The 23825-nt window shown below is 43.3% G+C and overlaps 1 long non-coding RNA gene across 1 annotated transcript; it reads left to right on the top strand.

Moving 5' to 3' along the window:
• On the top strand, nt 1–23513 carry LOC310688538. The gene is made up of 2 exons (XR_014517019.1): nt 1–736; nt 22511–23513. It is a non-coding gene; the product is annotated as an uncharacterized lncRNA (long non-coding RNA).
• Nucleotides 23514–23825: the final 312 nt, after the last annotated feature.

The raw sequence follows: 23825 nt of genomic DNA, 5'->3' as shown, positions 1-23825 counted from the left end.
TACTAAAACCCATATTTGCTTTAGGGTCCCATGTAATACAAGCACCTCTCCTCTGAAGGTAATTGTTGCAAAAGTAATTTTAATCCTCATTTCTTTCTGTCCTTATAACACTGACCTCGTATGACCTGGCATGAAGCTGCAGTTGTAATTACTGATGTAATGACTTGGTTTTTTATTATTCACTGCAGCCATGCCCTGTTAGATGTTTCCTCTTACATGGGCCTTTTAGCATGAATTTGTTTGATCCCTCTTCTTGAAGAGGCTCATCCATATTTCCAATTCGTTTGCCAAAGTATTTGGAAGCACAGAGATGGGTGGAAAGATTTTGATTTTCCATGCTTTAAAGCTGACAACAATATTTTGCTTGGGATGTAGTTTGTTTTGGCTACCGTAGGCTTAAACCATGCCAAGAGCTTTAGTTAGTAGTGAGGGCGTGTGGCGGTGTCTCATTTGGTCTGGAAGATGTCCAAAACATTTCAGTAATCAGGTGCTTGGAAAAGGAAACTGTTTACGAAAGGTGACATTGAGCTAAATGGCGGATAGAGCAAATTTGGATAACGAGGAGTTTTATGTAATAGAGCTTCGATGACACCTGCAAATGGCATAGCATCTCAGCTCAGAATGTTCTTCGGCCGTTGCTCTTAAATTTTGGAGATGTATAAACCACTTAACAGTCTGCTCCTGTGTGTGCCTACTCAAACGTAATCCCATTAGGTTCAGTGGGACTTACTCCCAGGTAAGTGAGGAAAGGATTGCTGTCTGAATAAGTGTTCCAGTTATCTCTGCCATCTAAGCTGCTCTTTTGATTTAGGAAGTGTTCTGTGTTTTAATAATAGTATAAAAGAGGTTTAGATATATTTGCCATTGTTAAAGATAAACTTTCCTATTAAATGAGTAAGTTTTGATCTTCAGATTGCATCCTTGGTTATTCCATAGATGACAAACTCATGTTTTGTTTTGTTTTGCTTTATTAGCTTTTAAAGATAAATAGCTCCTTTGAAACAGGATTGCATTTTCTCTCTCTTTCTCTGTTTATTCAGCATCTTAAAAAGTGACCTCATCTGTAATGACTTTGGCCCAGATATGATTGAAGTTTGTCAGACACTGATGAAGTGGCAAAATAACTTGCTTAAAAATGCCACTCCTGGGACATTAGTAACCTTGGGAAAAACTGCTCAGTCGTGTGGCCTGTAGGTCCTATGTTCCAGGAGAACCCAGCCTAGGGTGGGACAATATGTGGTCTCCAAGAAGCTGATTAAATGGGAACGGGCAAGAAGCTCTGAAGACTTTGGAGAGGAATCGCTTGTTTCTTTTGATTTCCACTTGTCCATAACTTGAAGTGAAGGGCAGGGATTTGTATTCTACTCCCATCATAGCTCGGTGACTTCAGACATTTTGCTGTTGTTGCTGTTTATCAGCCTGTCAGTGCATATGGTACTGTAAAAATGGCATCTACGGCAGTTGAGTTTTTGAAGAGTTTGCAGTCAAAAATTTGTCCATTAGATCCGACACAGCAGACACTTCTCTCTCCAGTTCTTGTCTGGCTGGTGACAGATACTTTATCAGTTCTCACTGCTAGTTGAAATCTTCCTGGAACATGCTCAAGCCTTTGATCGGACCGCAAACTACAGAACATCATCTGCTTCACTGCTGCTCAGGGTCCTATTTGGAATTGCACGAATCGTTATTAAACAACAAAGATTGTGGCATCCTGGAAGACATAGCTTCAGTGCTATTTCTTAAATATCTCTAATGTCCAGAATATTTACTTTATCCAGAATTTACTCTGCTAGAGCTTCAGCTAAGAGGGGACAGCGGAAGAAGACCACCAAGATGCTTGAGATGCAACAAGCTTCAAATATGAATAATAAATCGACTTGTGTGTTTCTTTAAATCTTTGATGTTCTCGTCAGATGAAGCACTGAGCAGGAAAAAGAAAGCGAACTGCCTCACTGTTGATGTCAGACTTGACACCAACACACACATGCACACATGCACACACACATTTCAGTCTCAGATGAGTTGTTGACGCCGCAATTGAGACATTCAAGGGAGCCAGAGAACGGTGACTGCTTTCGTCAACGGCTCATTTTGACTCACCTTCCAAATATGCAGAAACAGCTCTGCTGTAATCTGCCTCAGTATGACGTAGTTCACTTCTGTGTTGATGGCTTTATCCCATATTTGTACTCTTTATTTTTATTTAGCTGCTGTGCGCTGCTAATCGAGTTCTTAATAATAATACTAAAAATACATTGTACAGTGGCAAATAGTCAAACCTCTCCAACAACTCTATACTGCATTACACTACCACATACAGCACTTTGCATCGACAAACTTCACAGGTATAGTCCCTATATTTTCACTATGATGTAGCTATTATTGTAGCTGGACTAAATGATGTCAGGAGTCCCTTCTTCACTTCACACGTCACTGCACACTTCTTCAGATACACTGAAACGGAAGTTGCCAGATCCTTCTATATAGTGAGAAGGTGGGGAGGGGTATTACTCAGAAGGGTGGTGGGAATGGGTGATTGGCAGATAGCTGAGATGAACCTGTAAGACCTATTGCAGTCATTAAGAGTCGTCAACAGGCTCATCTCAGCTATCTGCCAATCACCCATTCCCACCACCCTTCTGAGTAATACCCCTCCCCACCTTCTCACTATATAGAAGGATCTGGCAACTTCTGTTTCACTGTATCTGAAGAAGTGTGCATGCACACGAAAGCTCATACCAAGAACTAACTTAGTTGGTCTTTAAAGTATTTTTGCTGTGGTAGGGGCACAGAGAGTCCACTCATATTGTCCTTTTGTAAGTTAGCATGTGCTGGGTATATAATTCAAGAGGATATTTTGCTCTGTAAATGTAAGGTTGTTCTGTACAGTTCTGTTGACAGTTTCAGTTACATTCTGCCAAAAATCTTTCAATATAGGACAATGAAAAAACATATGTCTTAGAGAAGCATTAACCCTACTGCATCTCCACCAGTTAGATAGCCCATTGTCAAACAAATGTAATGGGGACCAGTATATTCTAAATGTCATTTTTCGTTGTATGTGCATTTAACTTGTGCGCAGTTAGCTTTATGCACATCACAAAAATAAAGAAAGGGGTTGAAAAGGGAACAGCCATCTGGGGAAGAAGACTTTGGCAATTCCACCCGCCATTGAACCCAATGGTTGTTTTTATTTTGCTACACTAGATTTTGGCTTTAGGCACGATCCCCAGAACATAACACATGTGTATGTTGCAGGGTTACTGTACAACAGCAGAGAAGGGGAGCAAGGTAACCACAGCCTGCTCTCTGGGAGCCCACGCCTTTGCATGTTCGTGCTAAGCCATGGTTTGGCTTTGCATGTGGTGTGAACCAAGCTGTTGTGTGTTGCGAAGATCCACAGAAAAAGCAGTTGGCATTCCCTACCATTAGCACTTATTTGCTGGTAAAGAGGAACTGGGGGCGTGTTGAGAACTTGCTTTGGAAGAAAGAGACAAATTATGTTTTTAGACAATAAATAAATTGATGATGATGATGCGTCCAATGTTATAGCTAATCGTGCGGTACATGCTATCCTATACATTTAGGATCAGGCCGTTATTTAACATGCATTTGTTGAGTGAATTTAAAAATCACTACATCGCTACTGGAAATGCTGTGTATGTCATATGTGTTTGCTTAGCATAAGACACCCTGCCAGGAATGTTAAATAGGCTGTTGTGTTTACAACTCTCTGAGATGGAAGGAGATCAAAAACCAAAAATAGCTGCAAGTTGTACAGTATTTGAAGAAGCTTAATGTACTTTCTGCCTATTTTGAATCAAGATCAGTATGAACAGCAAAGGAATGGAAATCTGAACAGTGTGGCTTTCATAATTTTTTGGTTCACTGTTGAGGTCAGGCCAGGAACAGACCAAAATATAGTTGCTAGGGATGGGCGCGTTTTCGCTGAAATGGGTCAAAAGGGCGCAATCCTAATTTCCTCTGATTTCCCTGTAAAAAGAGACCATTTCTGCCTCTTATGTTTATTTTCTCTTGGGAAACTTTTGTTTGGCTTACAAAAATACTGCACAGAGCTCTCTCTTAAGAAGTGAAAGCCAAAATACCTGAGATGCTCAGTGTTCTGTACTTGTGTTTTGCACGTTTAGCTTAGCTTTACGGTGCAATGACGTCTTACAAATGAACATGTTGCATTTCATGGAATGAAGGGCTCCTAATCAGAAACTGTTTAGGACGAGGCTGATGAGTACTTTACACGAACGTATAGCTGTGGTGAAGTCTGGGGAAGTTTACATGTGTCAGCTGTGTTCATAGATTTGGCTGAATGTATGGAAGTTTGGGAATGGGGCCAGCTCCCCATTGCATACATACATTCATGGAGCGCTCTCTCTCTCTCTCTCTCTCTCTCTCTCTCTCTCTCTCTGTGTGTGTGTGGCCCGCCGGTCAGTTTAATCCAGCCCCTATGGTAAAATCCTAAAAAACCCCTCAAGATTATTTGTGAGTTGGGGCAATCCTGTGTTTTGGATGGAGGGGAGGTTGTAGTCTCTGCCTGCCCATCCAAACACTGGGGTATCCCATTAAAGGGACCTGGGAGAAGTGGCCATGTTCATGTGCCCAGGCGGGGCCAGGGCCAAAGACACTCCCCCAGACGGCAGTCCCTGCAGGGGTCACCCTATTTGATGTAAGTCTTAGGGACCCTTGCCTGGATTGACCACACGTCACTTCCGGTGGGCAGGCCAGAAGGATCTAGATTGCCTCATGCCCAAGCCAAACCTCTTTCATCTGTATTCAATAAAGTTGTGGCCTGTTTTGACCCCAAACCAGTCTTATTGGTCTCTTATTTATATGGGTTGAGGTATGGGAAGCCCAATGCCTGGTTCTGCAACACCCATCAATCATGACTCTTGACCATGCTGACTAGGCCTGCTGGGAATGGAAGTACGTCAAAACAAATTCATTACCTTGCTACGCAAATACAGTTATCACAATACACAAAGTGCAACAGGCTGGATAATAATAACTGTAAACATTTTATTGGTTATTTCCTAACGTAAAGGTCTAGCCCAGTATGTGCAACATATACAGGTCATATGTACGGTATATAACCTATGAGACTAATTACAATATTAATACATTTCTTCTTTTCTTATCTTATTTTTTCTTCCTGTAAGTTCCTGTATAACACAGTCCTTAGGCTTTCTTATTTTTTCTTCTTGTAAGTTTCTGTATAACACAATCCTTAGATGGAAACAGAAAAGTCCTCAAGATAACGGGAACAACACAGTGGATGTAGACTACTGGCACAAGCTGGCTGGTGTAAGTGCAAACTGCTAACTTTGGCAGAACAAGGTTTCGGGATATCTCCCTTGTTTCACCCCAAAGGGCTTCCTCAGCTGATATTAAATCTATACAATATAAATAAATACATGGTAATGCAATATTTGGTATCCAAGGTACAATAATAGTGAATATTACTAAAAATATAGTACTGAAAAATATAGTCCACAAATATTATTAAGTATTAAAAAATCCAGAAACTGTACATACCGTCAGTGTGTATAACAGGTACATAAGTAATTGTACATGAATGAGCTCTTAATCATCCCTAAGACATCTTAATATGGGCTTTGGGGGACAGGGGTTCAGTCTGTCGGTTCCCTGCAATCTATACAGAAACAGTGGCCTGTACTAATCTCTTAATAACGTAAGACAAGGGTACTTGTGGGTCATCGGTGCGGATGGCACAATTCATAAAGTGAAAGGATGCTCTGAACCTGGCCTCATGGCACTTTTGGCTTCCAAAATTTGCTTCCCATTACAATGCTGAATCAAGAACACTGGACGGTAAGTTGTGCGTTTCCTTGTTTCTGTGCATGTTCAGGGGAGTGCTGGGAGGGAGCACAGAATCTGGGACTAGGTGCTGAACCCAACATCAACATATGGAACTGGCAGTAGCGGCATGAGGGGGGAAATTATGAGAGGTGGCACAGAAGGGACAATATATATTTGTAAGTGGGGAAGAAAGAAAAATAACAGCACCTATTAATGACAGGAGTTCAGAAATGGACGGGGCAAGTGGGGGAAGCTCCTTATGTGAGGGGGGCATGTGTTTGTGCCCCTGCCTGCCCCCCAGCACTATCTATGGGTACTAAATGCAGCACCTCTGTTTCCATGTTGTCTGTGCTAGCCTATGGGAAGGCAAGTCCAGTGTTTATGCTGAAAATAGAACTCTTCTGTCTTCTTCTGATAAGAAAGGCTTAACATAAAAGTCAGTGGTGAAGTTTGCAACTGAATAGTTTCATTCCTCTGTACAATGCCACAAGGCACAAACAGTAATCTTATGCAATAAGAAAGGATAATAATAATCCTTTCTCTGGTTTACCTTTGAAGGCCGATGTCCTCAACAGGAATGGTTAGTTCATGGGATCATCGCTAAAGCTCTGGTGTTTCTCGTTGAAATATAATTTGTAAAGTGGCAGAAGCTAATTATTCTCTGAATTTGGCCTTGGTTGTGGAATTTTACAAAGGAGGTTTTATGGGACTCTGAGCTATTGCAACCCCCCGCCCTGTGCTTTGTGCATTATTTCCTTGTAAAATGTTCAATTCCTTTGGGAAATTCCTGGCCCCATTACTAGGACTTTAGAAGATTGTTTACCCCTGCAAAATGGAGATTGAAATGTGTAGTATTGTAGGATGTACAGTTTCAAAAACACTCCCTTTGTATTGTCATTGGGTTTTCCAGAAACTGCTGTAACCTCTGGTGACCTCACCCCCCAAAAAAATTTCCATTACAAAGAATAATACATGAGCCATCTTTTATCAGTCCTCTTTGAGTCTGCAGTGATGGAAATAGCAGAACATATTAACATGCTGAAAAAGGCACACAGATATCGTTGACAAGAGATATAAGATCCTTATACGTCGGGTAGAAATGTAGTATTCAGATTTCTCTGCTGGTATCTCACAGAGACATCAACTATCAGGCTTTGTGCTGCTGGGCAGAGACTCCTTCAACATATTATTAGTCAATTTAGCATTTCAGCAAGCTCTGAAGTGTCTGAAATAGTTGAGGGATTGGGGCTACGACAGAAATAGATAAGACCTTTGGATAAAACAGCTTAGCTGTGTTTAAGAAAATCTCCGTAGGATTTAAGAAAATGTTGATGTCATAGAATTGGTAGTTCTACCAACATTCTTCTGGAGTAACATCTACGGTAAAACTATAACCACATCCCAGTTACAACCGCTTCCTGACCTCCTCTACTACAGACTGAGGCAAATCCCTCTTGAATGATGGTGTGAATCAAGCCAGTTAAAACACTGGAGTAGATAGAAGCAACTATTTTGTAGTCTTATCTCTCTGTATGCAACTGAGCTACAGTAAGACTGGAGCCTCTGGCACATCAGGCAAGGATTTAGCTTGTGAGTCATCCATGAGAATTTTCTCAAGGATTTGATTACCGGACAACCTACTACAAGACTTGCAAGAAAGAGCTTGAGTTGCAATAGACCAGAGCAAACCATGTGACAAGGCAGGGCAAGGGGGAGAAATTCACTTTGGTTGGATTTTTTAAATTCAAACCTATCCACTTTGCACTTTCCGAAAAAATATGTGAACAGGAAGACAACTGATGGTTCCCTGTTATTGAGTTGGTTGACAAATGGAGAACTGGTGAATTCTTCAAGTCTGTCCCATCAACTCCTGTCAACAGTGAGAACTGTTGAGTCTGTCCTTTGCTGAGTTGTTGATAGCAGCTGATTTTGGCCTGAATAATCTGAGGTTGTAAATCTCTTGAGCCAGTTAGTGTCCAGAATAAGTAAAATCATTTGTTATTGTGATGATCTTCTTCTTTGGCGATCACTCGTAGCCTAGTAAGATTGTCTTCCATGAACACTGGCGAACTAATGCTATACAAATTGAACCATGGAAAGAGAAGGGAAGTCATTGACGTTTAAGGCTGTTGAGTGAATATTTTAAATTGTAAATTAGAAAACTTAATTAAAAAATGATACACAAAAGAAAAAAGAGAAGCTGACCAACTGCAGGAGGTGTGGCAGACTTTTCCAGTTAGCCCATATTGACATCCTTTGTATTCCTCATCATTAATGAGCTAATGCAAATGATCAGTCCCTGCTCAACAGGTATGTTAAGCTGGAAACACTAGGAGCGTGTCCTGCTGACAGGTGGTTTGTCCCAGAGTTTCTAGCACACTGTGTACTGACTGAAAACAGCTTATACAGAGAGAGAGAGATATGTCTAGACTAGCCTCAGAGTACAGTGGCCTCAGCATTTCTTTCACCCTTCCTGGTCAGAGACCTAAACATTGCAAAACAGCCTGGGTGTTTAGACTGCGGTCCCGAGTGCGTGTACTTGAAAATAAGTTTCACTGAAATCTATAGGTCTTCTGGGCAAATATGTCTGGGGTCAGGGTGACTTCTTTCCGCACATCTTCTTCCTGCACAATATTGTTGAAAATGTAATCTTTGGTTTCCGTGTCACTAGAGATTGCTGCAGGAAGCTTTGCTTGCTATTCTTAGGTTTTGCAAAGCTGAACTACCCATGCGGGCATGCTTCTTAACTCCTGCTCTGAAACCACATTTCTTTCTTTCTTTCTTCCTTCCTTCCTTCCTTCCTTCCTTCCTTTCTTTCTTTCTTTCTTTCTTTCTTTCTTTCTTTCTTTCTTTCTTTCTTTCTCTCTCTCTCTCCTTCCTTCCTTCCTTCCTTCCTTTTTGACATCTTTATTGAAAGTTCAAAAAGTACATAATTATATCTGCACTAAACATCATGAGACATAAATAAGAGAGAGAGAGCGCACCCGTGTAGCAGGGAAAATAAAGAGGGGAGGAAACCCAAAACGGTATACTTTAAAAAGTTGTTATTGTACTTCACCAGATCTAAATCTACTACAGTATTTGTAAGAATGGATTCCAAATGTAATTGAATTTGTCCATGGCAAGTTTGTGTTTATATGCAAGTTGTTCATATGTGTAAGTGTTCAATCCAATTGTAGAAGGGAGCTGCATTTTTATTTTTCCAGTTCATCAGTGTCAGTCTTTTTGCTGTGGTAAGGGCATGGAGAGTCCAGTCGTATTGCTCTTTTGTAAGGTTCCATGTACTGGGTATATAATTCAAGAGGGTATTTTGCTCTGTAAATGTAAGGTTGTTCCTCTCAGCTTTGTTGATAGTTTCAGTTACCTTCTGCCAAAAATCTTTATCTCTTGCCACATTTCTTTATCTCTAGCACACATTCCTCAACAACTTGTCTGTGCCCTTTCCAGGTACACAAAGATGTGTGTGGTACATCCAGGATTACAGCCTGAGCCAAAAAAGAACAGTTTGGTCTTGGAAAAGACACGACAAACATGCAGCAGAAAGAAAGCAGCAACAGCATTCTTGCCATGATAATGGTCTCAAAGTGTACCTTCTGAAAGATACATAATACTTTCCCTTGGGAATTCCAGACTTGGTCTCCATCACAGCAAAGCACAATTCAGTTATTTGCATTTTTCAGCAGTACGATTGTCAAATGCCCATTAGTTTAAGAGGAGGAGCTCATAATTCATAATTCTCAAAGAATGCAATGCCTGGACTTTGTTTCTAAATAACATAAATTTATTTCTAAATAAGCTCCCGCTGAAGATGGGAAGTCACTTTTTCATGCTGCATGAAAAACAACAAAAAGTTCTGCAGCATCTTAATGGTAGCACATTTGTTGTGGCGTCTACACCTTTGCAAAGGATCCATCATCAATCTCTGACTGACTGTGGCAACAAATGGTTTGAGTGAATCTGGACTGAAATCATGGTGGTTGCATAAATTCACCTTAAGTGCACATTGTCCTATTTCTTTGATGGATTCCTCATTTGTTTGGTGGATCGGCTCACAGGAATGAAGGAGGTACGACAAAATACAGGCTGTATCTGCAAATCTGAGGTGGTGTTGAGTTTTAGCAGTGTGTGTGTAACATCTGTTCATTTACAATTTAAAAACTGGAGGTTGAGGGAACACGTGAACCTCATAAACAGGATGGCTATGTACCCTACTTTACAGAGGACAGTTTGAAGGGATTTCCTATATTTGGGGGGGGGGTCCTATGGGTTAGACCACAGAGCCTAGGACTTGCCGATCAGAAGGTCGCGGTCGAATCCCTGCAACGGATGAGCTCCCGTTGCTTGGTCTCTGCTCCTGCCAACCTAGCAGTTCGAAAGCACGTCAAAGTGCAAGTAGATAAATAGGGACCTCTCTGGCGGGAAGGTAAACGGCGTTTCTGTGCGTTGCTCTGGTTCGCTAGAAGTGGCTTAGTCATGCTGGCCACATGACCCGGAAGCTGTACGCTGGCTCCCTCAGCCAATAAAGTGAGATGAGCGCCGCAACCCCAGAGTCGGTCACGACTGGACCTAATGGTCAGGGGTCCCTTTACCTGTACCTTTATGTTTGAAAGGCTGTTGGGTCCAAGTCCAGTTTTTGCAAAACAACCCAGGAAGGTGCAGGTCACATTTTAGCTGAAAACTCCAAAGTGCTGCCAAAGACCTGCAAGTTGCCCCCTGCAACATTGGGTGGCTGCATTTCCAGGTAGGCCAAAAAAAGAGCCCTCGGCACCCTAACCTGAATAATACTATTATTCAGAAAGGTAATGTTATCTAGAGCTTATTTAGAAATAAAGCCCGGGCATCCATGAACATTATGAATTATTATTATTTTTAAAAATAATTTATTTAAAATGCATTTATTTTAAAAAATATTTATTTAGTTGCATTTTTTTCAACTTAAAATTTTACAGTAACATATCAACGTACAATATAGAAACAAGATTCCACAGAATCTCCTGGACTTCCCTCCTCCCCTTTGTGGGTCCTATTGTTAGTTCTTTCCTCTTGTATCTTTTATAATAATCCAAATCTTTTGCATCTCCATTATGCCCAAAATTCACCATTAAACTGCAAGTGTTATTCCAATCCCACTAATGAGCATTATGAATTAATGGTGAACAGCAATGAGGGTCCGTAGATAATAGTGCATAAACAACGACCCAAAATATGAAAATAGTACTATACTGTTCTCTTTCTCTCTCTCCCTCTCTCTCATATCATAAAACAAAAAGATGTAAATATATCAGAAGATGGTGCATTGGTTAAATGCCCATTTAACTCTTGGTCTTTTTCAATCCCATCTACTTAATCTAGTGTGTCACTGTTAGTAGACCCTCAGCCTAAACTGTCTAATTTGGAAGGCCTTCAAACCAGGGACTTTTCAACCATCTTGAAATCCTTTTGAGTGAGCTCTGCTTATTTGCATCATTTAAGAACTAGGGCAGTCTGGAATGAAATGGAGAGACAGTCAACAGACTCGCCCAGGTGAAGCTTTCACAACACTGCTTTTAATCAAAGCCTAATTGCTGCTCATTAAGTGAATCCAGAAGCATTGGCTGATGTAAGCCGCTAGCAGACTTGAGAACTGAAACCTTCTGAGATCCCAACAGATCCAGAACAAGAAGGACATGGGCATATTTCCCTGTGTTTCTCAGAGCCATACTTGACAGGGGCCCTCCAGATGTTGTTGGACTACAACTCCCATGACCATTGGCTGTGGTGATAGGGCTGCCATACGTCCAGGAATTCCTGGACATGTCCTCTTTGGGGGGTCCTGACGCAGGTGGCACTGTGGTCTAAACCACTGATGAGCCTCTTGGGCTTGCCGATTGGAAAGGTTGGCAGTTCGAATTCGTGTGATGGTGTGAGCTCCTGTTGCTCTGTTCCAGCTCCTGCCAACCTAGGTACTGCTCCGGCGGGAAGGTAAATGGAGTTTCCGTGTGCTGCTCTGGTTCACCAGAAGTGGTTTAGTCCTGCTGGCTACATGACCCGGAAAGCTGTCTGTGGACAAATGCTAGCTCCCTCGGCCTAAAGTGAGACGAGCGCCACAAGCCTGTAGTCGCCTTTGACTGGATTTAACCGTCCAGGGGTCCTTTACCTTTACCTTTTTAATACTTGGGCATCTTTAGACTGGTTCTCACTTGCCACTCATTTGCAGGGGTGTTACTTGAGTATTGAGGGGTGTGGCCCTTCCCTTAGTATCAAGCATGCTGCCTGACTACATCTGCCCTGTTCGTGTGGCTGTCTGCAAGGGAAAAGCCTTTCCTCATTTTAGTGAAGTGTTAGTATAATTTCAATTTATTACCTACCATTCGCTGTAAAGTCCCAGTGTATCTAAGAGTTTATTATGCCACTGTTCACCAGTAGACCCCAGAGATGTTTACACTGGTAAAAAAAAAATTAAACAGTACAATAGAATTCAAATCAAATATAATTAAAACAATTCCTTGACTCCAACACAAAGAATAATATCTTAAATGGCAGCACTGAGTTGTTAATCAATTCTGCATAAATCCGACTGTAAAAAGCTAACAGTTCGTTTCCTCAGCTGAAAGAGGTTTGCCTTAACCTCTTTTCTAAAAGCGCATAATGAAGAGGTCAGATGTACCTCAGTAGAATGGGGGGGGGGACTATGAAGTAGTAATAATAATAATAATAATAATAATAATAATAATAATAATAATAATTTATTTATACCCCGCCCATCTGGCTGGGCCTCCCCAGCCACTCTGGGCGGCTTCCATAGAACCCAAAAATACAGTAAAATATCACACGTTAAAAACGTCCCTGAACAGAGCTGCCTTAAGATGTCTTCTGAATGTCAGGTAGTTGTTTATCGCTTTGACATCTGCTGGAAGGGCGTTCCACAGGGCGGGTGCCACTACCGAGAAGGCCCTCTGCCTGGTTCCCTGTAGCTTTGCTTCTCGCAATGAGGGAACCGCCAGAAGGCCCTCGGCGCTGGACCTCAGCGTTCAGGCAGAATGATGGGGGTGGAGACGCTCCTTCAGGTATACTGGACCGAGGCCGTTTAGGGCTTTAAAGGTCAGCACCAACACTTTGAATTGTGCTCAGAAACGTACTGGGAGTCAATGTAGGTCTTTCAAGACCGGTGTTATATGGTCTCGGCGCCCGCTTCCAGTCACCAGTCTAGCTGCCGCATTCTGGATTAGTTGTAGTTTCTGAGTCACCTTCAAAGGTAGCCCCACGTAGAGTGCATTGCAGTAGTCCAAGCGGGAGATAACCAGAGCATGCACCACTCTGGCGAGACAGTCCGCAGGCAGATAGGGTCTCAGCCTACGTACCAGATGGAGCTGGTAAACAGCTGCCCTGGACACAGATTTGACCTGTGCCTCCATGGACAGCTGTGAGTCCAAAATGACTCCCAGGCTGTGCACCTGGTCCTTCAGGGGCACAGTTACCCCATTCAGGACCAGGGAATCCTCCACACCTGCCCGCCTCCTGTCCCCCCAAAACAGTACTTCTGTCTTGTCAGGATTCAACCTCAATCTGTTAGCCGTCATCCATCCTCCAACCGCCTCCAGACACTCACGCAGGACCTTCACCGCCTTCACTGGTTCTGATTTAAAAGAGAGGTAGAGCTGGGTATCATCCGCATACTGATGAACACCCAGCCCAAACCTCCTGATGATCTCTCCCAGCGGCTGCATGTAAATGTTGAAAAGCATGGGGGAGAGGACAGAACCCTGAGGCACCCCACAAGTGAGAGCCCAGGGGTCTGAACACTCATCCCCCCCCCACCACTTTTTGAACACGGCCCAGGAGGAAGGAGCGGAACCACTGTATGACAGTGCCCCCAGCTCCCAGCCCCTCAAGACGGTCCAGAAGGATGCTATGGTCGATGGTGTCAAACGCCGCTGAGAGATCCAGCAGAACTAGGAAACAGCTCTCACCTTTGTCCCTAGCCTGCCGGAGATCATCAACCAGTGCGACCAAGGCAGTTTCAGTCCCATGATGAGGCCTGAATCCCGACTGGAAGGGATCCAAGCCCTTCCCTAGGTCCCCATGCTACATATTGATTACACTGGGCAACAATTTTTTACTTTTTGAATGTTGTCTAGATTTCTACAACTGATTTAGGGTATTTTTGCACTGCCGAATCAGGAAATGGCATCCGTTTCTCTCCATCAGGTCAGGTTTACTGTAAACTGAATGGTGGGCATTGATAAAGGTAAGTACACGTAAATTGCATGTTGCTTCACCATTTTTCAAACTTCAGGGCTTGAACTTCCGTTTCTTGGAACTCCTGGAATGCTCAGCAGCAGGGAGGTCTCTCTTCAGAGTCCAACAGTAGTCAGCCATCATGACTGCGTCCTGGCGACCCTGATACCTGGTCTCCAACTCTTTCATGTCCTGATGGAATCCCTCCCCCTGCTCGTCACTCATTGAATCCAGGTTCTCAGGAAACCGATCCATATGTGAAAATAGGTAGTGCATCTTGACGCTCATGTTGCAGCCCAGGTTTCTGAAAGCAGTCAGCATGTTGTTGACAAGTTCTGCATAGTTTCTGGCCTTATTGTTGCCAAGAAAGTTCTTCACTACCAGAACAAATGCCTTCCACGCTTCCAGTTCTACTTCGTTCATTGAGTTTCCGAACTCTGGATCTCTGATGAGCTGACGGATCTGAGGAGCGTCAAAGATGCCAGCTTTCAACTTCTCCATGATCAATCCTGAAAAGCCTGGCACAAGTAAGTGAAGCAGTAACCATCCTTGTCCAGAGCCTTGGTGAACTGCTTGATTAAGCCGAGCTTGATGTGCAGCGGTGGGAAGAGTATTCTGTCTCTGTCCACCAGAGGGTCGTTGATGACGTTTCTTTCTTTGCAAGGCACCAATTCCTCCCGCACAGGCCAGTCCTTCTTCGTGTAATGCTGAGCACGGTCCCTACTATCCCAAATGCACAGAAAACATGGGTACTTGATGAAGCCAGGCTGTTGTCCCAACAAAAAGTTCACCATCTTCAGGTCAACACAAATAAACCACTTATGCTGATCATAACCAATTTTCTCCAGCACATACTTCACCGCTTTATAGTTCTCCTTCAGTGTACGCGAGTGAGCCAGGGGTATAGAGGCAAACTGGTTGCCGTTGTGTAGCAGAACACATTTCAGTGATCGCTTGCTGCTGTCAATGAACAGTCGCCAATCTTTGGGTTCGTACTATGGCACTCCAAGCTTGAGCAGAAGCTGTGCAATATCTGCACAGTACACCAAGTCCTTCTCTTCTGAGAAAAAACGGAGGTACTCTTGATGCCTGTTGCGGAAGAAGCTGATGCGAGCACTGTCAGAGAGGAGGTTTTTTTCCTTCAATCTGGATGTCAACAGTTCGGCAGAGTCCTTTGACAAGCTGAGTTCGCAAACTAGATCATTCAACTCCTTTTGGGAAAATGGATGTGGAGCATCATCTTCAAGAACCACTTCTTCTTCTTCATGTCCTTCAACACTGGAAGCATCTTCGTAACTAATGTCAGGAAGTTCTCCGAAGATAGGCACTGGAATTTCATCACAATGAGCTACAGGACGACATGCTGATTGAAGATCAGGATACTTCGTGGGGCGGCTGCCCCATTAACTTAGTTTTGATCCCCCAACTTTATGCTTTGCTGCACCAATTTATGGAAGATTTTGAGGTTTTATGACTTCAAACTGATCCCTTTTCGACATAATCACCCAGAACTATCGTACCTGAATACTTCTTGTCATTAAAATAATCATTTCCAATCAAAACATTTATTTGACATGGCATTTTACCCCCACCAACTTCTTCTAAAATGCTCCACACAAGTGTACATGTGAACAAAAATGTAAAAAAATGACATGTGGCCATAGCTCAAAAACCTGACCTGATTAAGCAAAACCAATGTGATTTTTGGATTCAGCACATCAGATTCGTCCTAAATCAACTGAAAAACCACAGACAACAAATTTGTTGTTGGCCAGTGTTATACTTGTCATCCGCCTGCATCAGATACCATGCCAACCATCCATTGACATCAAAAACTTATTGGCAATGGCAGCAAATCGCTTTACTCTTATACTATGAGTCCTCTTCTAGTAGGTCCGAACAAGAGATGTCAGAAGGCATCCCATTCGGTTCTGCTTTCTATTCATTGCATGCAAGACTGTTTCCTTTCCGCTGCAATTCATTTCCCACCAAAAAAAAAACATCATTTGCCATGCCGCCTGTGATGGTGAAGCTACATAACTTACATAATCAATTGCAATAGATTACATTGTTGTTGCTTGATTCCAATGGAAAGGGTGGTGTCATTAATTGTGTGGCATTTGTGGACCGAAAGCAACAAGAAGAGCGAGAGCAGCTTGCATTCAGTGGATTGGTTTCCATTTCAGACATGGGACAAATATGTAGCCGTTTCTGCTGTTGTTTCCACTTTTGTTGCAGTTATCCCACACCCCTATTCGGGAGCCATGACTGGATTAAAAAAACAGTAAAGGACCCCTGGCCATTTAAGTTATGGTTACCAGATTTTTTCCAATGATTCCAGGGACACTTTTTTTTCCTTTTCTTGAAGCTGAGTAGCAACAGGGAATCAGTAGTGGGGATGGTGAGGCAAAAGACTCTGGGCCCAAGCACACATGCATATTGTATAAAGGTGCAAAGCCCTTCTTTTGCACCCTGTGAAACATAAATGTGCAGGGTTTTTAAAAAACTGGGCAATGCCCGCCCGCCCAGCCACAACTCCTGAGCCTCCCCCGATCAGGCAAAACAAAGGGGGGAGGGGGGAGATTGGGGGAGGCTCAGGAGTGGTGGGCAGACGGCCATTGCCAAGTTTTTAAAATACTCTGTGCATTTATGTTTCACAGGGTGCGAAAGAAGGGCTTTGCACCTTGCCTGGCAGAGAAACCGCATGCCCTGAACCCCTGCTGAGCAACGTCCGCCCTCCCATGACTCCCAAGCCTCCTCCAATCTGTCAAAACGAAAGAGATCTGTCCCGCCGGACGTCCCCGGTTCGCCTTCAGCAGTGGCAGCAGCAGTGAGCTGCTCGCAGCTCCTGAAGCCAGCCAGAGCCAACTGCACTACCAGATTGGCTCCGGGTTGCTGAGACTGCCACAGCCACGTTTCCCGGGGACAGATTTGCAAATCTAGGGACGGAATTTGTCCGGGGACAGATTTGCAAATCTGGGGACAGAATTTGTCTAGGGACAGATTTGCAAATCCGGGGACTGTCCCCGGGAACCGGGGATGTCTGGCAACCCTAAGTTAAGTCCAGTCAAAGGCAACTATGGGATTGTGGTGCTCATCTCACTTTCAGGCCAAGGTAGCCGGCGCTTATCCACAGACAGCTTTCTGGGTCATGTGGCCAGCAGGACTAAACCTCTTCTGCTGCAACGGAACACCGTGATGGAAGCCAGAGTGCATGGAAATGCCGTTGACCTTTCCACCACAGCAGTACCTATTTATCTACTTGCACTGGCATGCTTTTGAACTGCTAGGTTGGCAGGAGCTGGGACAGAGCAACGGGAGCTCACCCCATCACATGGATTCGAACTGCCGACCCTCTGATCAGCAAGCCCAAGAGGCTCAGTGGTTTAGACCACAGCGCTACCCGCATCCCATGACTGGATAACAGCCCCACCAATGGAAGAGTGAGATGATAGCCTCAGGTGGTAGGTGGAGGACAGTGGCAGAAGCCCACTAGCTGTTCTCCCCTATGTCCACCCTACTTTGGGGGGGGGGACAAAGCTTTGTGTACCATGCAGTCCATTCTGGGTCTGGGTCTGAAAAGACTGGAGACTTCTGCTTTAAACCGCAAGTCCACATATAGCACAAAATACAGAACCACCCGCATGGCTTTTACTAAGGCTGCTATACATCCGGGTTTTCCAATTTTTGGCAATTCAACAAAAATGTTCGGGGAAACTTGGGTGTGGAGCAAGGGGTGGTAATATTTTCAGAAAAAGCATTTAAAAATACAAAAAAAGGCATGGAAAATGAGCGAGGCCCCAACTAAAGAAGAATGGCAACTTAAACTGATGGAATATGCGCAGTTTGCGGACCTGACATATAGCATAAGAAAACAAAAAGAACATATGTTTAAAGAGGAGTGGGAAATGTTTATTGAATATATGGGGGGAAATGGTGTACACTTGAAAACACGGGCAGCATTAAGATACAGTCAACAGTATAAGTAAGCTTTGATGGATGTAATAATGGAATACTGAATGGTTTGGTTTATGGAAAATATGCAGGAATTTATGGTATGCAATATGAACCATGGAAGGAAGAAGGGAAGTCACTGATATTTTAAGGTTGTTTAAATGAATATCCTAAAATGTAAAACAGAAAATATAATAAAAATTATAGGGGAAAATACAACAAAGGCCAAAAACCTAGATTTTGGGGGGAGATGCTCTCCAAAAACGCTCAACAACTTAGAGCAAAAACAAACCAAACAACAAAGCTCAACATCTTAGTCTGGGTTTTCACTTGGGGGAATAAGGCAACCCTACTTTTACAGAATGTCACTCTCAGTCGAAAGCTACAAACAGAGAGTTGGCATGAAAGATGCAGAGACGCTCAACTTCAAACGTTTGTACTGGTGCCAACAAAAACAGCACTGTGTGTGCCAGAATGCACGCATTGCATCAGTGTTTATTCAGTGCTCTTAAATAAAAATAAAACATAAAAAAAGAAAGTTGGGCCAGAGCCAGCCCTGAAAGAAGCAGGCTAAATACCAGGAATATTAGTAGTGCTGCCCACATTTCTATCAAAACAGAATTAAGACAACTATGCTTAAAACGGGTTTTAAAGGTTACAAAGGGTTTTGAATGGGCTGTACTTAAGACTTGTCTTAACTCCCACAGTTGATTCTTGGGTGTGAACTGAGAAAGGAGTGTCAGGTGTAATTTTGAAAGCAACACAAAGGATTGGTAAAACAGGCAGCAGCTAGGCATGCCGGGCGTGGGTGTTCTTCAGTCAGAAGAAGATTGCTGGGAATGATCAGGCCAAACATAGTACAGTGGTACCTCGGGTGGGGACCAACCATACCTGGAGCACTTTACAGCATGTTATGGTCTAATAGAAAATTATATAAAAATGATTTATTGATGGTATCTAACACTGAGTAAGTTAGCAAAAATGTATAAATCAAAATCAAATAAGTGTTGGAAATGTAATGAGAATGAAGGTTCTTTTTATCATATGTGGTGGTCTTGTAGTAAGGTTAAAGCTTACTGGGAAATGATATATAATGAAATGAAAAGGATGTTTAAAATAAACTTTGTAAAAAAAAAACCCCAAAACCCCCCAGAAAGCTTTTCTTTTGGGAATTATAGGGACAGAGCTACCTAAACTGTATAGAAACTTATTCATGTATGCTTCTACAGCGGCAAGAATGTTACTTGCCCCAAAATGGAAAGAAGCAGAACTCCCAGCAAAGGAAGAATGGATACAACAGCTTATGGAATATTTAGAATATTATGGAATATTTAGAAATGGTGAAACTTACTGGGAAAATAAGAAATTTAATAAAAATTTAATAAAAGAATGAAAATGGTTTATTGAATATTTACAGATAAATTATAAACAGATAAAAACATTGACAGGCTTACAGTGGTACCTCGGGTTACAGATGCTTCAGGTTACAGACGCTTCAGGTTACAGACTCCGCTAACCCAGAAATAGTACCTCAGGTTAAGAACTTTGCTTCAGGATGAGAACAGAAATTGTGCGGTGGAGGCGCGGCAGCAGTGGGAGGCCCCATTAGCTAAAGTGGTACCTCAGGTTAAGAACAGTTTCAGGTTAAGAATGGACCTCCAGGATGAATTAAGTTCTTAACCCGAGGTACCATTGTACCTGCCAGGGTTTCAGACAACCTTACAGAATCACTGAACCCCTTATATTTCAACACCAAACCACCAATCATTTCCCAGTCATTAGGTAACGTTGTAAGGTAATGGTACACTTAGCCAATAAAGACACAAAACTAATTAAAACTAATTATTAGTCTTTGAGAGCAGCGTGAAGCTAGAAGCAGCTGTATAGGGAGCAGCCAGTGAAAAGAGTACATGAATATCCATTCATGACTCAGCCTTTCTTCTTAAATTCTGAGCACTGTCATGACACCTTTGCCATCAAGTCAATAACAGTGAAAGATGCAATAAAGGGAGAAGCAAAAATTCCGGAACATTTGCTTGTGCTTTTTGTACATTTAGTGTGTGAGTCAAATAAAAGACCCACCAAAATAAATATTCTTTCTTGTAACTTGAAGCCATTGCCTCGAGTCCAGGGGCACAGCTAGCTGCTCCTAGTCTGGGGCCCCAAGCAACCGCATCACTCCCAGGGCATGCTGCAGGCCAGGCCCCGCAGTAAGTGCCCCCCCCCCGGTGTTGTGCCATTTTGTCACCCCCCCAGGGATGACACCCAGGGCTGCCCGCACCCCCCGCACCCCCCTTCCTAAGCCCCTGCTCGAGTCCTACACTTCACAGCAGGAGAAAACAAGCATGCTTGTTTGTGTTTGTTTGTGGTGTGAGAGGTAACCATATTTTATTTTATTTTGTCACTTCATGTTAAGAGTCAGATATACTGCCAGGAGGGGATGCGGGTGGCACTGTGGTCTAAACCCCTGAGCCTCTTGGGGTTGCCTATCAGAGGGTCGGTAGTTCGAATCCGTGCGATGGGGTGAGCTCCCATTGCTCTGTCCCAGCTCCTGCCAACCTAGCAGTTTGAAAGCACACCAGTGTAAGTAGATAAATAGGTACTGCTGCGGCAGGAAGGTCAATGGCGTTTCCGTGCACTTTGGTTTCTGTCACGGTGTCCCGTTGTCCCAGAAGCTACTGTTAGGACCATCATGAGATGTCCACCAGCTTCCAACCATGGATACCAGCAGCCTTCAAGCAAGCAAACGTGCCTTATTATCGTTCCCTAGCATCCCACTGCCAGAGGATTGCCTCCTTCCATTCACCACTTTGCCTCCTTCAAGTGGAAGAAACCGGGGCAGTGCTGAATGTCACATCCATTGCCAGGTGTGTCCTGCTGGAAACAGAAAAGGGCTTTCCCCTTGGCCTGCCTTTATATCCACTCAGTTGCCAAGTGCTTTTGTGACATCACAAGAAACCCACAGCCAATGGCAACAGCTGAGGAGGCATCATCTTCAATGCTTTGAGCCTCACAATGGCGGTTGGACCTATCAGTGATTGTGTGCTTGTTTATTTGGGACACGGATGGCACTGTGGTCTAAACCACTAAGCCTTTTGGGCTTGCCGAACAGGAGGTTGGCAGTTCAGATCCCCACAGTGGGCTGAACTCCCATTGCTCTGTCCCAGCTCCTGCCAACCTAGCAGTTCAAAAGCACACCAATGCAAGTAGATAAATAGTTACTGCTGCGGTGGGGTGGTAAACGGCATTTCCGTGCGCTCTGGTTTCCGTCACAGTGTCCTGTTGTGCCAGAAGCAGTTTAGTCATGCTGGCCACATGACCCAGAAAGCTGTCTGTGGACAAACGCTGGCTTCCTTGGCCTCAAAAGCAAGATGAGAGCTGCAACCCCATAGTCAATTTCAACTAAATTTAACTGTCCAGGGGTCCTTTACCTTTACCTTATACTACATTGTACAAATGCAGGAACAATGGGCATGTGAGAAGGATCAGTGGCAACGGGAAGGTTCCTGGAATTCTAAATCTCTGGTCTTCAATTGATATGTTGGGACCCACAACCCAATCCAAGGTGGATCCAACAGGAGCACAACTACATTGCAATTAAGAAATGGGTCCCTAATAATAATAATAATAATAATAATAATAATAATAATAATAATAATAATTTATTATTTGTACCCCGCCCATCTGGCTGGGTTTCCCCAGCCACTCTGGGCAGCTTCCAACAAAGATGAAAAATACACTAAAATGTCACATATTAAAAACTTCCCTGAACAGGGCTGCCTTCAGATGTCTTCTGAATGTCAAGTAGTTGTTTATCGCTTTGACATCTGATGGGAGGGCGTTCCACAGGGCGGGTGCCACTACTGAGAAGGTCCTCTGCCTGGTTCCCTGTAACTTGGCCTCTTGCAGTGAGGGAACCGCCAGAAGGCCCTCGGCGCTGGACCTCAGCGTCCGGGCAGAATGATGGGGGTGGAGACGCTCCTTCAGGTATACTGGACCGAGGCCGTTTAGGGCTTTAAAGGTCAGCACCAACACTTTGAATTGTGCTCGGAAACGTACTGGGAGCCAGTATAGGTCTTTCGGAGCTGGACCTCAAATTAAAATTTTACAGAGATATCAAACATAAATCATAAAAACAAGATTCCAAGGAATCTCCTGGACTTCCATCCTCCCTTTTGTGTGTCCTATTATTAATCATTTCCTCCCACATCTTTTATGATAGTCCAAATTCTTTACATCTCCACTGTGTCCAGAATTCAACCTTAAACCACAAGTGGTATTCCAGTCCTGCTAATGATTTTAACTGTTTACAATGGTCTTCAGGATAAGTTATAAATTTTCCCCATTCCTTATTAAAATTTTGGTCTTTCTGGTTCCAGTCATCGGCATAGTCCATACTAATATATGCATTTTGATGGGATTTTATTCTTGTTTTATTTTGGAAGGTGTGACTTAGAGATGTTAGCCTATAAATGTGAACAGAATCATATTTCCTCCCCATCCCTAGGCACCATTTGATGAGCAGCAGGCTACCCAAGAAGGAGTCAAATTATCGACAAAGTTTGTAATGAGAGTTGCATGGGAAAGTTATGGTACCCAAGTTGGCATTGTTGATAGAAAAGGGACTGTACATGATGGCATCCATCTGCCTCTAGAGACAATGGAAGAGTGTGCCTTTGTGGGTGAAGTCAACCTGTTGGAGAGCTACAGCGCTTGCTGTGGCTGTAGCGGCCAATAGGGCGGAGACATGTTTTGTTGCAGCTGGGGCAGATGAAGGCATCCGGTTGGGCTGCTGCAGCAGGACTGTCCATGCTGCAGCTGATATCTGTTCTCAACATGTTGCATGGGAGCTCCCAGAAGAAGAAAAATGCTCAAGACTCAACAGCAAAAATGAAAAGACACCACTGCTTTTTGTTGGAACTGGGACCAAACAGAAAAAGACAATGAAGATCAAAGAACACACATTTGTACAACTTGATGAAGGCAGAAGATCTGTGATTTTGGAAAATTATGAAGCTTTCATCCACTTTGTGGATGGTGTTTCTGGCATTTGATATATAGGAAATTCCAGCGTGAGCTTGTTAGCATTCCAAAGGAAATCACAAAACCCTCCGGAAATCAACCAGTTCCAAACATCATTACAGATTGTACAGAAATAATGAAGAGATCTGTCAAAATAGCCGAGGGTATGCTTATTATTGTGACTTATCATTTGCCGTCGCATTTACAATACAAGCAAATGAAAAGTCCCAGATTTGACATAATGTTTGGCGGATTTGACATCTGCATGGCATGTATCAAGGCTGCGCTTTTTGGAGAAATCTGGAGGCAGAAGTTGAAGTGCTTGCTGAAAGATCACTGAAGGGCTCAGTACAGGTGCCCACTTCAGGAGATGGAGCTGCAGCTATAGAAAATCTGTCCCAGTTGCGACATGCTTTCAGAAATAGTCGAGGAGCTTTGCTGTCTTGTGACACGCCTTCAGAATTAAAGCTCTGACTGATGAAACGAAACAGTGCATATGTGAAATTCTAAGTAAAACTGAGTCAGGGATGGAGAAACTCCCCTATGAGAAAAGGTTACAGTATTTGGGGTTTCTTATTTTAAAGAAAAGATGAGTAAGAGGCAACATGAGAGAAGTGAATAAAATTTTGCAGGGTGCAGAGAAAAGGCTATAGAGAAATGTTTTGCTCCCTCTCTCTCTCTTGGAATGCGCTGGCATCCGATACAGCAGAATGTTGGAAGGCTTGGGACAGACAAAAGGAAGTATTCAATGCAGTGCACAGTTCAAAGATGGACGCTGCTCTCACAACAGGCCACCAACT

Source organism: Podarcis liolepis, assembly GCF_965112155.1.
Source record: "Podarcis liolepis genome assembly, chromosome: 11".
NCBI lineage: Eukaryota > Metazoa > Chordata > Lepidosauria > Squamata > Lacertidae > Podarcis > Podarcis liolepis.
The sequence above is the reverse complement of the archived record's forward strand: the minus strand, read 5'-3'. Positions and strand labels throughout refer to the sequence as shown.